Consider the following 14,031-nt stretch of genomic DNA (forward strand, 5'->3'; position numbering starts at 1 on the left):
TGAATTTTACACCTTTTATAAATGCAAATCAATCAAGGTTGGTAAATAAGGATTTCAGCAAACTTGAGATTGAGAAAAATGGTAAATGTTTGTCTTGAAAAGTAGAATTTGTACATTTTGGTTAAGTACAAAGATTGCACTCTTAATTCCAACACAGTCACATATTAATGAAGCATAGAGAGAGACCACAGCTTCATATTCAACAACTTGCTCCTTTATTTATTATGGGAAAAGTGTAACATGAATCTTGAACGATAGCATTAGGGGTATGCAGTATAATAAATGATTTGTCTACTGACCACCTAGCATCATCTAAAAACACTGCATGTCTGATCTTCTACACACGAAGAGCATGGTCTCGATCTTATAATTTGATTCAGGATACTTAAAATTTAGGATATGCAAGGAATTCAACATGAGAAATTCGCTATAATAGGTTAACACATGACAATCCAAATTGAAAGAAAAAGGTAAAAATATAAGTAGAAAGGAAAGGGACAACAGAGTAGTAGCATGATCGGCTTGCATGAATATTCTCAACAAATCGAAATACTTCCAAAAGCTTCTTCAAGTGCCCGTTTCCTACTTATTTGGAGACTCCACCCTCCAGCCCTTGCTCATCTCTCAGCTCTTAGCCTCATTGTTTCCTCGTCATCTGCATAGCCCAGCATGTCACCCCCTCCTAGTCATAAAGGTTATGGGGCCATGCCTGCTGGCCTTGAGGAACACCACCAAATCCCACTTGGGAGTTTTCGTTTGCAGTCTGCCTCAAGAGAATCGAGAAAGTTAATCTGGCATAAATTTACTTAACAAATTTGCTCGATAACTCGGCAGCACAAAATAGATATTTGAGCAAAACACAGAAAGCCTTTAACGTGACCAGAAATTGGCTAAGGTTGTGTTTGGATGAGAAAATTTAAAATTTTAAGAAATTTAAATTGCATCATTTAAGTTTCTATTATTTTAAAATATTTTGTTTGGATAGAATAATTGAATTTCCTTCCTTTGAAATATTTTTGACAAAATTAATTAAAAGCATGAAATTAAAATTATTAAATTAACCATAACTAGATAAAAATATAATTGGAATACAGAATAAATGAAAAAAAGCAATTTCACATTCTCACTCTTTTGTTATGATTTAGAATTCTTTTATTAAAATCTTTTAAAACTTATTCCCACTAAAATTATTATATTTTTAAATTCTATAAAATTAGATATCCAAACAAATTTTACCCCATAGAATTGTAAATTCATTCAAAAAATGAATTATTCACTTGAAGTATCTCATCCAATCACACTCTATGGCAGAACATAGTTAAATCCCTACCATTCTGCTGAAAGAAGAAACAAGGCTTCAAGGAAAAGCTTTGTTCATGTTAAAGGCTTCAACGATCAAAATTTTAACCTCACTAGTTATAGAAGTTTCACGTTCAAATTCTCACAGCTGGTATCACAAACAACATTACCGATACAAATTTTGGCAATACCAGCTCAACAGAACGAACAAACACACATGCATATTACATTGATCCATCTCACAAACTGATTCAAGTTTCACTTTCATAATGAGAAATGAAAAAAACCAGTAAGGGCATCCCAAAGCAGAACCATCTAGAAACTCAGTCTGTGCATGAAACCATAATATCATATACAATGAAAATTTTCAGAGTTGCTGCCCAAACTCAATCACTGATTTATTATGTATACATACATTTTTCCAAGTCAAATATAGATCAAAATACCACCAAATGTTGATTAAAAGGAAAATAAATAATGATTTACACACAAAAAACAAAGGAGCTAGTTATATCAATAATCAGCTTGTGCAGGTAAAGTATATATAGTAACATGATAAAACAAAATAAGCTCAATCTCCAATAACAGCCCAAGATCAACGAAGTTCAAATACTGTGCCAACAAAGTAAAATTCATAAAAATGGATATCTAATGCTCACCACATCATTATCAGTTCGTGCAGGTTGACCCTTACATGCTGCCAGGGCTGCAGCTAATTCTTCAGCCAGTTTAATTAATATCAGCATAAAAATACGTGAAAATATGACAGCTAATTGACACTTGCACAAAAAACTTCAATTTCATTCTTTTTGTGATTGAGGAGAGGCATATATGAAAGAGACAATGGAAAGTCCATTCTCAGCAGTACCTTACGAGCTAGTTTAATCATTATTTGTTCTGCATTTTCTGCCTGTTATTTGGCAATTTTGCTTCAATATCTAAAAAGAATCTATTCCTTCAATCAAGTTAAATGCTGCAATAGGGAAAAAAATCATCAAAACAAAGCAAAAGTCATAAAGTGAAACAGTTGTAAATATTAAACAAGATAATAGAAGCTCACTCATGTCTTCCACTTCCTCCAAGTAATCATTGTATTCTCTCAAAGAGGGGAAATCATCTTCACGTTTATTAAATCTATAAATTTATAGTTAAAGAAGCATAATTCGATAATTGAATGAATTTGACAGTGTAACTCCTTATTTTTCCTTTTCTCAAATACATGATATTCAAATTGTAACGACTTATTTTTTCTTTTCTCAAATACATGATATTTCATAAAAGAACCAAGAAAATAAAACAAATTTTTTTGAACCTTATTGAAGTAAGAAAGAAGTGTGAAAATAATATAAACCATAGTATAAAATTTTATTAATTTATAAGTACTTTAGGAAACAAAAATTCTAAACTTTCATCTGCAACAAAGAAAATAATAATTTTATAATTGTTCCAAAAGAATGTTATAGAACTGAAAATATTCATTACATAACTCAAAATAACTAAGTTCTATAACAGTTCTCATCCATTCATGCATTGTGAGCTTGGTACTACTCGTCCTGATTTCCTGAAAATGTTGTGTAAGGGTGAGTATCTACCCTACCACTCATAAATAACACATATTCATCACAACACACATCTTATCACAGTGTCATATAAATCAAATTCTCATCTCAACACATAAACACATATTATATTCCATAGATTCACAATTTCTCTTTCTTTTATTCGGGCTTACCGCGCCTTATGGCCACATGCCTCTATTTTCAAGGTCTTACACATACATGTAAATAGTCGCCGGATGGCCTAATGCAATATGGATACAACGCATGCAATAGACAGTCCCTCAGCAAAAGTAATGGTCATGAGTCAAGTCAGGAAACGAGTGTGTAGCCATGTGTTGCATTCGTACACAGTATTTTGTGCACAACCCCATATGTCACTCACTACCCTACATTTCTCCAAGATATCCCATATCGTCTCCATCTTCCACCCCACAGTGTATCTCTGTAACTATTTACATCATATCCATTTCCATCTCATACTCTTTTTGAGTATATTCACATGTTCACATATGTCATTTCTCATGTTCACACATATTTTTCCTTATATTTCCACATACCATTCATTATATACATCAAACCACGACATATTCACAATATACATCATTTTTTTACATGAACTACAATATATTTAAACATGAAGCATCCATCTCTTTGTATATTTCATATCATAAAATCACATCAACCATTCTCAATAAATCTTATCATGCACTATTTGAACATAATAACACATTTTTACCATATATTCATAATAAAATCACATAAACAACCAATTATTCTCACTTTTCACCTATTATTTTTCACAAAACAAGGATTATTTCACATATAATCACATATATGACAATATCTATAAGAATACAAGTAATAAACATAACAAAACAATAAAGTAGAGCACCATTACCTTAAGATAAGGATTTTTCAAAGATTTAACTAAAGATTTTGCTCTAAAATCGAAGTTTATCCTAAAACCATAAGATACATATAAAAAATTTGAGATGAAGAAAAATGAATGATAAATCTAGATTCAAACTTAGAAAAACTTACTTTGAATCGCTTACAATGAACGTACGATCTCAGATTTGAAGAGAAATATAAGTTTATGAAGTTTAGGATGAGAGAAAATAGTAGTACATAGCTTTGGGTCTCTCTAGAACCTTTGAGAAGTGTGAAGAATGAAGATTTCATGCAAGACCCACTACTTATAGACAAAAATTTTGAAAAAAAATCTTGGGTACTGTTCACACTGTCTTACAGTTCATTGCTGGAATTACTATTCACACCACCTTATTGTTCACACTGGAATCACTGTTCATAACTGACTTACTATTCACTTTTTTTTTTTTAATTTTCAAACTCAATCTAAATATATTTCAATCACACTTTATATCACATAATTCTCTAATTCACACTTAAAAATACTGGGTGTTACAACTCTCCCCTCCTTTAAAGAATTTCGTCCCTGAAATTTACGTAGTTACAAAAAAAATCAGGATACAACTCTCTCATCTTACTTTCAGTCTCCTATGTAGCATCTCCCTTATCACTTACATTCTATATTACCTTTACTAATGAAATTTCTTTACCCCTTAATTGCTTAATACAGTGATCAACAATCTTCACTAGTGGTACACCATATGACAAATTTTCTCTTACTTGAACAGGGTCTAGTTCAATCACATGAGTGGGATCTGGAATATATTTTTTGAGCTGAGATACGTGAAATACAGGATGCACGTTTGAGAGATTCGGAGGTAAAGCTATTTGATAAGCTACGGGACCAACTTTACTCAATACTTCAAATGGCCCAATAAACTTAGGAGATAACTTTTTTGGATTTTAGAGCTCTCCTAACTTTAGTGACAGGTGAAACTTTCAAAAACGCATGGTCACCTACCTGAAACTCCAAAGGTTTACTCCTTCTATCGTAATAACTCTTTTGCCTATCTTGTGTAATCTTCATCTTTTCTATAATCATCTTGGTTTGCTCTTGTTGTTTTTGAATCATGTCTGGTGCATAAAGAATCGTCTCTCCAATTTCATACCAACATAAAGGCGTTCTACATCTCCTTCCGTACAAAGCCTCATATGGTGCCATTCCAATACTTGCATGGTAACTATTATTGTATGTGAACTCCACTAAAGGTAAACATTCATCCTAGACTCCCTGTTGTTCAATCACACAAGCTTTCAGCAAATCCTCTAAGGATTGAATAGTCCTCTCAGTCTGACCATCACTCTGTGGATGATAGGCTCAACTAAGCTTTAACTCAGTTCTCAGAGCCTTTTGCAAACTCTCCCAAAATTTTGAAGTAAACCTTGGATCTCTATCTAACACAATACTTGTCGGCACTCCATGAAGTCTAACTATTTCTTTTACATACATGTTTGCCAATTTCTTCAACTTATACTTCGTATTGATCGAAAGAAAATGAGCAGCTTTAACTAAATGATCCACTATCACCCATATTGCAACATGATTGCCTTTGGTTCTTGGCAAACCAGAGACAAAATCCATAGAAATGCTATCCCACTTCCATTCAGGGATTTCCAATGGTTGCAACATTCCATGTGAACGTTGATGTTCCACCTTTGCTTTCTGGCACGTTAAGCACTTTACCACATATTCAGCCACATCCTTCTTCATTCCATTTCACGAAAAATTCTTACGAAGATCTTGATACATTTTTGTTGCACTTGGGTGGAAACTCATTTTACTCTTGTGTGCCTCCTCTAATATCATCTGTTTTAACTCATCATTTTGAGGAATACATACCCAATCTTTGAATTTAATCAACCCATTTGCATCACAATTAAATTTTAGATTTTTTCCTTCACCTCTCTGCCTCATAATTTCTTGCAAAAATAGATTTTCCTGTTGAGCAGCTTGGACTCAGATCAAGAAGTCATTATTAATTGTCAAAGTTCCAAGATTTAAAATTCTAGGTCGTATCTCTATTGCTAAGTTCATATCTCAAAATTTCTTAATCAACTCTATTTCTTTCACCATCATGTTTGCCATATGCAAAGACTTTCTACTCAAAGCATCTGCAATTACATTTGTCTTTCCAAGATGATAACACAATGTAAAATCATAATCTTTGAGGAATTCCATCCACCACCTCTGTCGCATATTTAGCTCTTCTGATCAAACAAGTACTTCAAACTCTTGTGATCACTAAACACTTCAAACCTCGTCCCAAAGAGATAATGTCTCCATATCTTAAGAGCAAAGACCACTGCAGCTAACTCCAGATCATGAGTAGGATAATTAACTTCATGAGGACGCAACTGCCTCGAAGCATAAGCAACTACCCTTCCATTTTGCATCAAGACACAACCAAGGCCTTGCCCAGACGTATCACAATACACATCAAACTTTTGTTCTAGATTAGGCAAAACTAAGACAGGGACAAATGTTAACTTTTCTTTCAGCTTTTGAAAACTAGCTTCACACTCTTCACTCCACATAAACTCCTTTCCTTTTCTTGTTAACTTCGTCAAAGGAAAAGTTATTTTAGAAAATCCTTCAATGAATTACCTATAATAGACAGCTAGTCCCAAAAAATTGTGAATTTCTGTTAGATTAGTAGGCCTTGGCCATTGAGCCACTACCTCCACCTTTATTAGATCCATCATAATGCCATCTTTCGATACCACATGTCCTAAATATTGGATTTATGGTAGCTAGAATTCACACTTAGAGAATTTTGCTTACAATTGTCTTTCTCTTAATATCTGCAAAGCAATTCTCAAGTGTGTTGCATGTTCTTCATGAGTCTTGGAATAAATCAAAATCGCTACTAAAAAGTCTTTATATACAGACAGATTTACAGAAGGATTTTTAAACCATTACAGACGGTTTTTGAAATTACAAACGGATTTAAAGACGGGCATAAACCGTCTGTGATATCGTCTTCGGTAAGGAATTACAAACGGATTTCACAATCTGTCTGTAAGTTACAGGCGGATGTTTCTGTCTATAACTTACAGACGGAAACATCCGTTTGTAATTTACAGATGAAAAAATTTGTCTATAAGTTATAGACGGAAAAATCCATCTGTAATATGTCTGTAATATATTTTACTATTATTAGTATTTTTTGTTTATATAGATAGTTATTTCTGACTATTCCTAATTATCACAATTTATAAACATAATAACAACTGTAAATTGGGCATCTAAACATTTAAAAATGATTTATAAAATTTAAAATTTAAATGTTATTACAAAAGAAGACAAAAGTATCCAAATAAATACATTTAAAAATAAAATATGTCTTCATCATGAATAATCTGTATAATCATCATCCGAAGGACCATTACGATCAGTAGATGAGGAGTCGGAGGATGAATGATGCATGGAGGTGAAAACCAGTGGTGTTGGAGCTAGTGGAGAAGGAGGAAAAGGTGTGGAGCTGCTTGCTCTCATGAGCTCAAAATAAGCATGCATCTGCGCATCTGCATATGTTGTTACTTCATCTGCTGCTAGACCTCTCTTTGCATTCTCGAGGTCACCTTCTTCTCTATCTTCTTCTCCATTTTCTTTGCCCACTTCTTCTTCCATGCACTTTCCTTCCTCTTCCACATCTCCTCATTTTGCTTCTAGAGTTTTTCATTGAGGGCATGGACCTGAGTGCAGACCATGTCCTCAACTTCCTCAGGTGCAAGGGAAGGGGCATCTCTAGTGACAGATGCAAGGGACATGGAGTCTGCAAAGCGGTCCCCCATGCCATAAATGCAACCTTTATAAAGGCCACCCACTGTCTGTGACCACATAGCATCCTCATCTATTGACTCTGGATCCTGAGAAGATGCCTCCTCAAGCCTTTAAACATAATCATCCTACAGTTCAGTTCAGATAAATAGATATTAGTTTGGAGAACTATTTAATAAATCACTAATAATAACGTATAGTATCAAACACAAACACATCATAATCCTAAACCGTTCTAGAGCATATCCCCTTATAACTCCACCACATGCATATTCTACAAACTCCACAAACATAAACACAAACAATCCCACAACACACAATAATCAGGTTCGGAGAAGGACCTCTACGCCCTTCTCCCCAGTCATACAATCTTCAATCCTACAACTCTATCTTAGAAATTTTAAGTCTCTAAAAAACATAAAAAAATTAAAAAACTAAACCGATTAAAAGTTAAAGTATCATACCAGGAATATAATGATGTAAAAAATCTTTCAAATGGATGCTCCAATCACTCGTAAAGGCCAAAATACTGAGCTCCTAGAGAGAGAGAGAGAGAGAGGGGGGGCGAGAGAGAAAGAGTTATGAAAAAATGAGGAAGGGGAATGGGGAGGTGGCGTTTTATGGGTTTCTGTCATTTACAGAATCCGTCTGTAAAGGGTTTAATGAAACGGTGCATTTCAGGTGGCAAATTACAAACGAATTTTTTCGTCTGTAAATTTGTCAAGTCTATTTACAGACAAAAAAATTTGTCTGTAATTTGCCACCTGAAAGATCGGTTAAAAATGGCCATATTTACAGACGGATAAATTCATCTGTAACTCCCGCTATAAAATTTCCTCCTATTTTTAAATTATAGACGAAAAAATCTGCCTGTAATTCCTGTTTATACGATTTCACGCCAAATGGCTGGCAAACTACAGACGGATTCTGATCCGTCTGTATTACAGACGGATTTACAAACGGATTTTTCAAAAATAATAATAATAATAATAATCCACAAATCTGTCTCTAATTTCGTCTATAATACAGACAAATTTTGATCTGTCTGTATATACTGCTATTCTAGTAGTGAATATCATCTATAAATACTGCAACAAATTTATCCAAAAACTCATGAAAAATTCTATTCATGTAGTCCATGAATACTGCAGGAGCATTAGTCACAACAAATGGCATAACTAGATACTCATAATGGCCATAGCGAGTCCTAAAAGTTGTCTTGGGGATATCCTCATTCTTAACTTTGATATGATGATAACTAGATTGTAATCAATCTTTGAAAATATCGAAGCTCCTTGTAACTGATCCATCAAGTCATCACTTCAAGGAAGAGGATACTTGTTCTTTATTGTTACCTTATTTAATTTCCTATAATCGACACATATCTCCATGCTCCCATCTTTCTTTTTCACCAAAAGAACAGGTGCTCCCTAAGGTGACCACTTAGCCTTATGAACCTTTCTGCAATAATTCTTCTACCTATTTCTTTATCTCAGCCAACTCCACTGGTGACATCCTATATGGTGCAACAGAAATAGGATTTGCTCCCAGAATGAGACCAATAGTAAATTCAATCTCTCTTTCCGTTGGCAATTCAGTAACATCATCAGGGAAAACTTCTAAAAAATCTCTCACTACTGGGATATACTCAGGCTTCATTTCCTTTTCAATCTCAATTGAAAATAGAACCATGAAAGCCTTAGCACTCATTATATTTCCCAACGGATTTGGACTTAAAAGTCTAGCACTTTCTGATACTTTAGTGCCAAAAATCAAAACTTTCTGTTTACAGTCCAATAGAATATGGTTGGATGACAACCAATCCATTCCCAAAATTACATCAAGTTGGGAAAGAGGTAAACAGATCAAATCTACATTAAAACTCCTACCATGTACTATCACAGTACAATCTAAACACACAGAAGAAGTTGTTACGGGCTAACTTGTTGAAGTAGATACAATAACATCATAAGACAATTTAGACATAGGTAATTCCAGACATCTCACACAATTTGCAAAAATAAAGGAATGTGTAGCATCAGAATCAAACAACATATCTAAAAGTCAGTCTTTTATGATACATTTACCTCTAATAAACTCCTCTAATTTTGAAGCCTCAGCTCCACTCATAGCAAAAACTTTGCCTTGCACATTTGGCTTTGTTCCAGTGCTTGCTCTAGATTCAAGTCTTTGTACCACACTCATGCTTCCACTCTTTTATGGAGCAGACCAATAAACATTTGCAGAGTGTCCTATTTTCCTACAAATGTCACATGTTGGTGAAAGTTGAGAACAATTTCTTTTAATATGAGGTCCACCACACTTGAAACATTTAGTGACCTTCTGAAAGAACCAGAACCACCACTACTATCTTCTTGAGATTCAGTCCTCTTGACTTGAGATTGATTTGGACAAGAGTAAGGTCCTCTAGAAAATCTTGGAGGCCTTCGGTCTTACCTCATAGGACCATTACTTCTGGTATCCACTGCCTTGCCCTTAGTATTGACTTCAAATATTTTGCATTTATTCACTAGAATGGGTAAATTTGTTAGCTAGAATACACTAACTGCAGCTCGAATATCTGGCCTCATCCCATGCTTAAATTGAGCACATAAATCTTCCTCTCCATCATCATGTTGATAGTGAGGCCAGTATTTCATCAATTCATGAAATTTAGAAGCATATTCACCTATAGACATGTTTCTTTGTTTCAACTCAAGAAACTCTCTAACCTTCTGTTTCTTTCAATCTCTAGGGAAATAACTTCCTAAGAAGCTTGCCTTGAATACCTGCCAAGGAATATAATCATCTTCTTGCAATAGAGTTTGACTAGCAAATCTCCAGCAATCCTCAGCTTCTCCACTCAACATATAGGTAGCATAAGTTACCTTATGCTCTTCTCTACATCCCATGGCATGGAAAATCTTCTCCACATCTGTTAGCTCCCTCAGGATCAAACTTTCCCTCAAATTTTGGAGGGTTATGCCTAGTAAAAGAAGAGAGTCCTTTATACTCAACTAGTTCAGCCTCTTGGTTATGTGTCAAAGTCTCTAAGACTTGGGTTATGCGCTCCGGAAGTTCATTTGTAGCACCAGCATGTCTACCTCTACCAGCCATAGCTCTAACCTTGCAATAAACTCAAATCACTTATTAATCTATCATTCCCATACACATAGATACATATAATTCAAATAATTCACATTTAACAGGTCATACTAGTAAATAATCATTTCATATTCCAATATATCTATTACACAACATAGACATGTTAGTCTCATACCCCAGTCTGGTATGAATGAACTGCTTTGATACAAAAATTATGACACCTTATTTTTTCTTTTCTCAAATACATAATATTCAAATTTGTAATGCTTTATTTTTTTCTTTTCTCAAATACATGGTATTTCATAAAAGAATCGAGAAAATAAAACAAATTCTTTTGAACCTTATTGAAGTAAGAAAGAAGTGTGAAAATAATATAAACCATAGTATAAAATTTCATTAATTCATAAGTACTTTAGGAAACAAAGATTCTAAACTTTCATCTGCAATAAAGAAAATAGTAGTTTTACAACTGTTCCAAAAGAATGCTATAAAACTAAAAATATTCATTACATAACTCAAAATAACTAAGTTCTATAACAGTTCTCATCCATCCATGCACTATGAGCTTGGTACTACTCATTCTGGTTTCTTGAAAATGTTGTGTAAGGGTGAGTCTCTACCCTACCACTCATACATAACACATTTATCATAACACACATCTTATCATAATTAAAGAAAATTATGGTATTACATATCACAGTGTCATATAAATCAAATCCTCATCTCAACATGTAACACCTTAAAATTTCCTTTGATCGTAAACAAATTTACATGGCTGATAAAATAAATTTATTTCTATTCACGAAATTGATAATAGAATAAAAATAAAATTTTATATTTCCTTCTTATGAAAATTTCATAAAACTCCAAAAGAAGTCAAGCTTCCAAAGATAAAACTTTGAAACTTTAAAATAATCAATATAAAACTCAGCTTTACTTCCAACAAACTATTTAGTTCATTTTGAATACATATAAATTTTAAATTTTCACCAAGAACATTTTCAAAATATTCTTTACAACCAAAATTTGCTCGAGGATTTTAAATTCTAAAGTCTAACATTAAAGTCATTTACAAACTTTGGTTAACCCACATTATAATTTGATAAAAATAATACAATTTCTCAAACTATTTTAATCCCTACAGAGCAGTCTTCCCTCTAACACCCTCAGATTATGATCCTAGGACGGGCCAAATATCATTATGTCTTTACATCCATTACCTGAAAATATTAGTAAGGGTGAGTATCTCCCGCCTCACTAAATCTCTGATTTAACATAAGTAAATACTCGCATGCATATACAGTACTAAAAATATTGCCCAACACGGATTAAATCAACAGTAACACTCAAATCATCCAAGTTGCCATTACCAGGAAGCACGCACAGAACAAAAAATCAATTATACTCACCACTTCGGATCATACATTTTTCTATTGATCTGTATGCCATACTACATGTATTATACCATGTCAATCAATATGTCACAACATATGTGTCCTAATCGCACCCGTCGATGTATTACAACACATATATCATAACAATACCAACCTACATGTTACAATGCATATATTATAACTGCACAATTTCTATACCAATTCATACACATCACACTTTCACATTCTTTTCATTTTCACATTCAATGCCCCTGGGATCCCTCAAGGACTTCACAGTTTAGATAGTTGTCGGTTAGCCGTAGCAACACGGATACACGTGTGCCGATCCAGCCCTTTTTAGCAAAGGCATAGTCAAGAGTCTCGTCAGGAAATGAGTGTGTGGCCTGTGAACGCTTTTATTTTTAGCAAATCGTTGTGCACTATCCACACTAGCATTCACCACCCTCATTTCCCTAAGATTTCCCAAATCTTCTCCTGATTCTATACCCCAGTTGTATCGCTGTAGCTATCTAAACTCACCACCATATTTCTCATTCTTTTCCACACTTTTTTATAGAGCAACGTGTCATAATATGTGAGTCTTGATCCAATAACTTCCTGCATTACAATACATATATTATGAGTACACCCTTTTAGGTTGTACCATAATACCTGTATTGCAATCACATCCATTTATCTATTCTGACTCTCGTATTATAATCACTTTTATCTAGCATTTCATTAAATTTATTCATATGTGCACTCACTGCACTTAGCCATGCTCACTGTGGCACTGTTATTACATTACACATCACACAGAAAACCTTCTCTTTACTTAAGAATAATTAAACACTTGCATTATATCATAGGTCCACTCATTTGACATACTTCAACCATTAAACAGCATACATACATCATTAATCAATCTTAATTTTCACAATACTCTGATACTCTTCATTACCACCTAGTTCAACCAATGCCAACACACCACAATCATCATTAAATATTCATCCAACACAGAAAATCATCACACCAGTCACACATAATACAATAAATACAATGTGCCAAAGGTCGGACACCTCCAGACTCAATCCAGTCGTACCATCTATCATTCACGTTTCTCAATAATAACAATAGAGTCGTCTATCCTAAGGTTTAGAATAATCCATCATACCGAAAGTATCAATTGGTATATTTCCCACTACCTCTAACAATGTCTACTTAGTAAAATCCTAACATTCCTCGAGAACCATTTCATTTAGAGCCTTTATTACAATATACTTTTGGATAATCATCAAAGTAGTTAAGGACTCCTCTTTTTTACACTACCCAAGAGAGGTCAGCGTTTATGATTTACTCCCCCTTACCTTAGAATGGAGATCCACCACGAAATCAACGATAGAATAGCTCCCAGCACGGATTTTCATTCCTAAAACATGGAAATCCCCATGAGAAACCAAGAATACAAGAAAGAGGAACTAGAAACTGAAAACCTTAACTCACAAACTTACCTCCAAGCACCCCCAAACTTGATTTCAACCTTCAATCTAGCTTCTAAATGCTTTGGAGGCTATTTAATTAATAAGAACAGGTTGGGAGTGGAGAGAATCAAAAATGGTTTCAAAGGGAGGGATGGGAAATGAATTTCCCGAACTCTAAACCCTTCAAATATCCCTCAGATTGCGACACGCTTGCTATAGCGAAACATTCTTGTTCCAACGAAGCCCTTGTTGCTACAGCGAAAAACTCAGGGGAAATTACACCCTGGTTTCTGCAGAATCTCGCTATGGCGAGATCGTCTTGCTGCAGCGAGACTGCATCCAAAAATGCAACCTAATATGTCGCTACAGCGAGGACCTCTCGCTACAGCGAGACATCTCTCGCTATAGCGAGAATGCCCCAGTATTACACCTTTTACCTGTTTTTCGGTCCAATCTATCCAACCCAATCCAATCATATACAAACACATTTATACGTATCCATA

The 14,031-nt window shown here is 34.3% G+C and overlaps 1 pseudogene; it reads right to left on the reverse strand.

Annotated features, from left to right (window-relative positions):
* Window positions 1-536: 536 nt before the first annotated feature.
* LOC113866604 lies at window positions 537-5,499 on the reverse strand (annotated as a pseudogene).
* Between the last annotated feature and the right edge of the window lie 8,532 nt (window positions 5,500-14,031).

Source organism: Abrus precatorius, unplaced genomic scaffold, assembly GCF_003935025.1.
Source record: "Abrus precatorius isolate BTA unplaced genomic scaffold, Abrus_2018 Scaffold5, whole genome shotgun sequence".
In the NCBI taxonomy this organism is placed as follows: Eukaryota; Viridiplantae; Streptophyta; class Magnoliopsida; order Fabales; family Fabaceae; genus Abrus; species Abrus precatorius.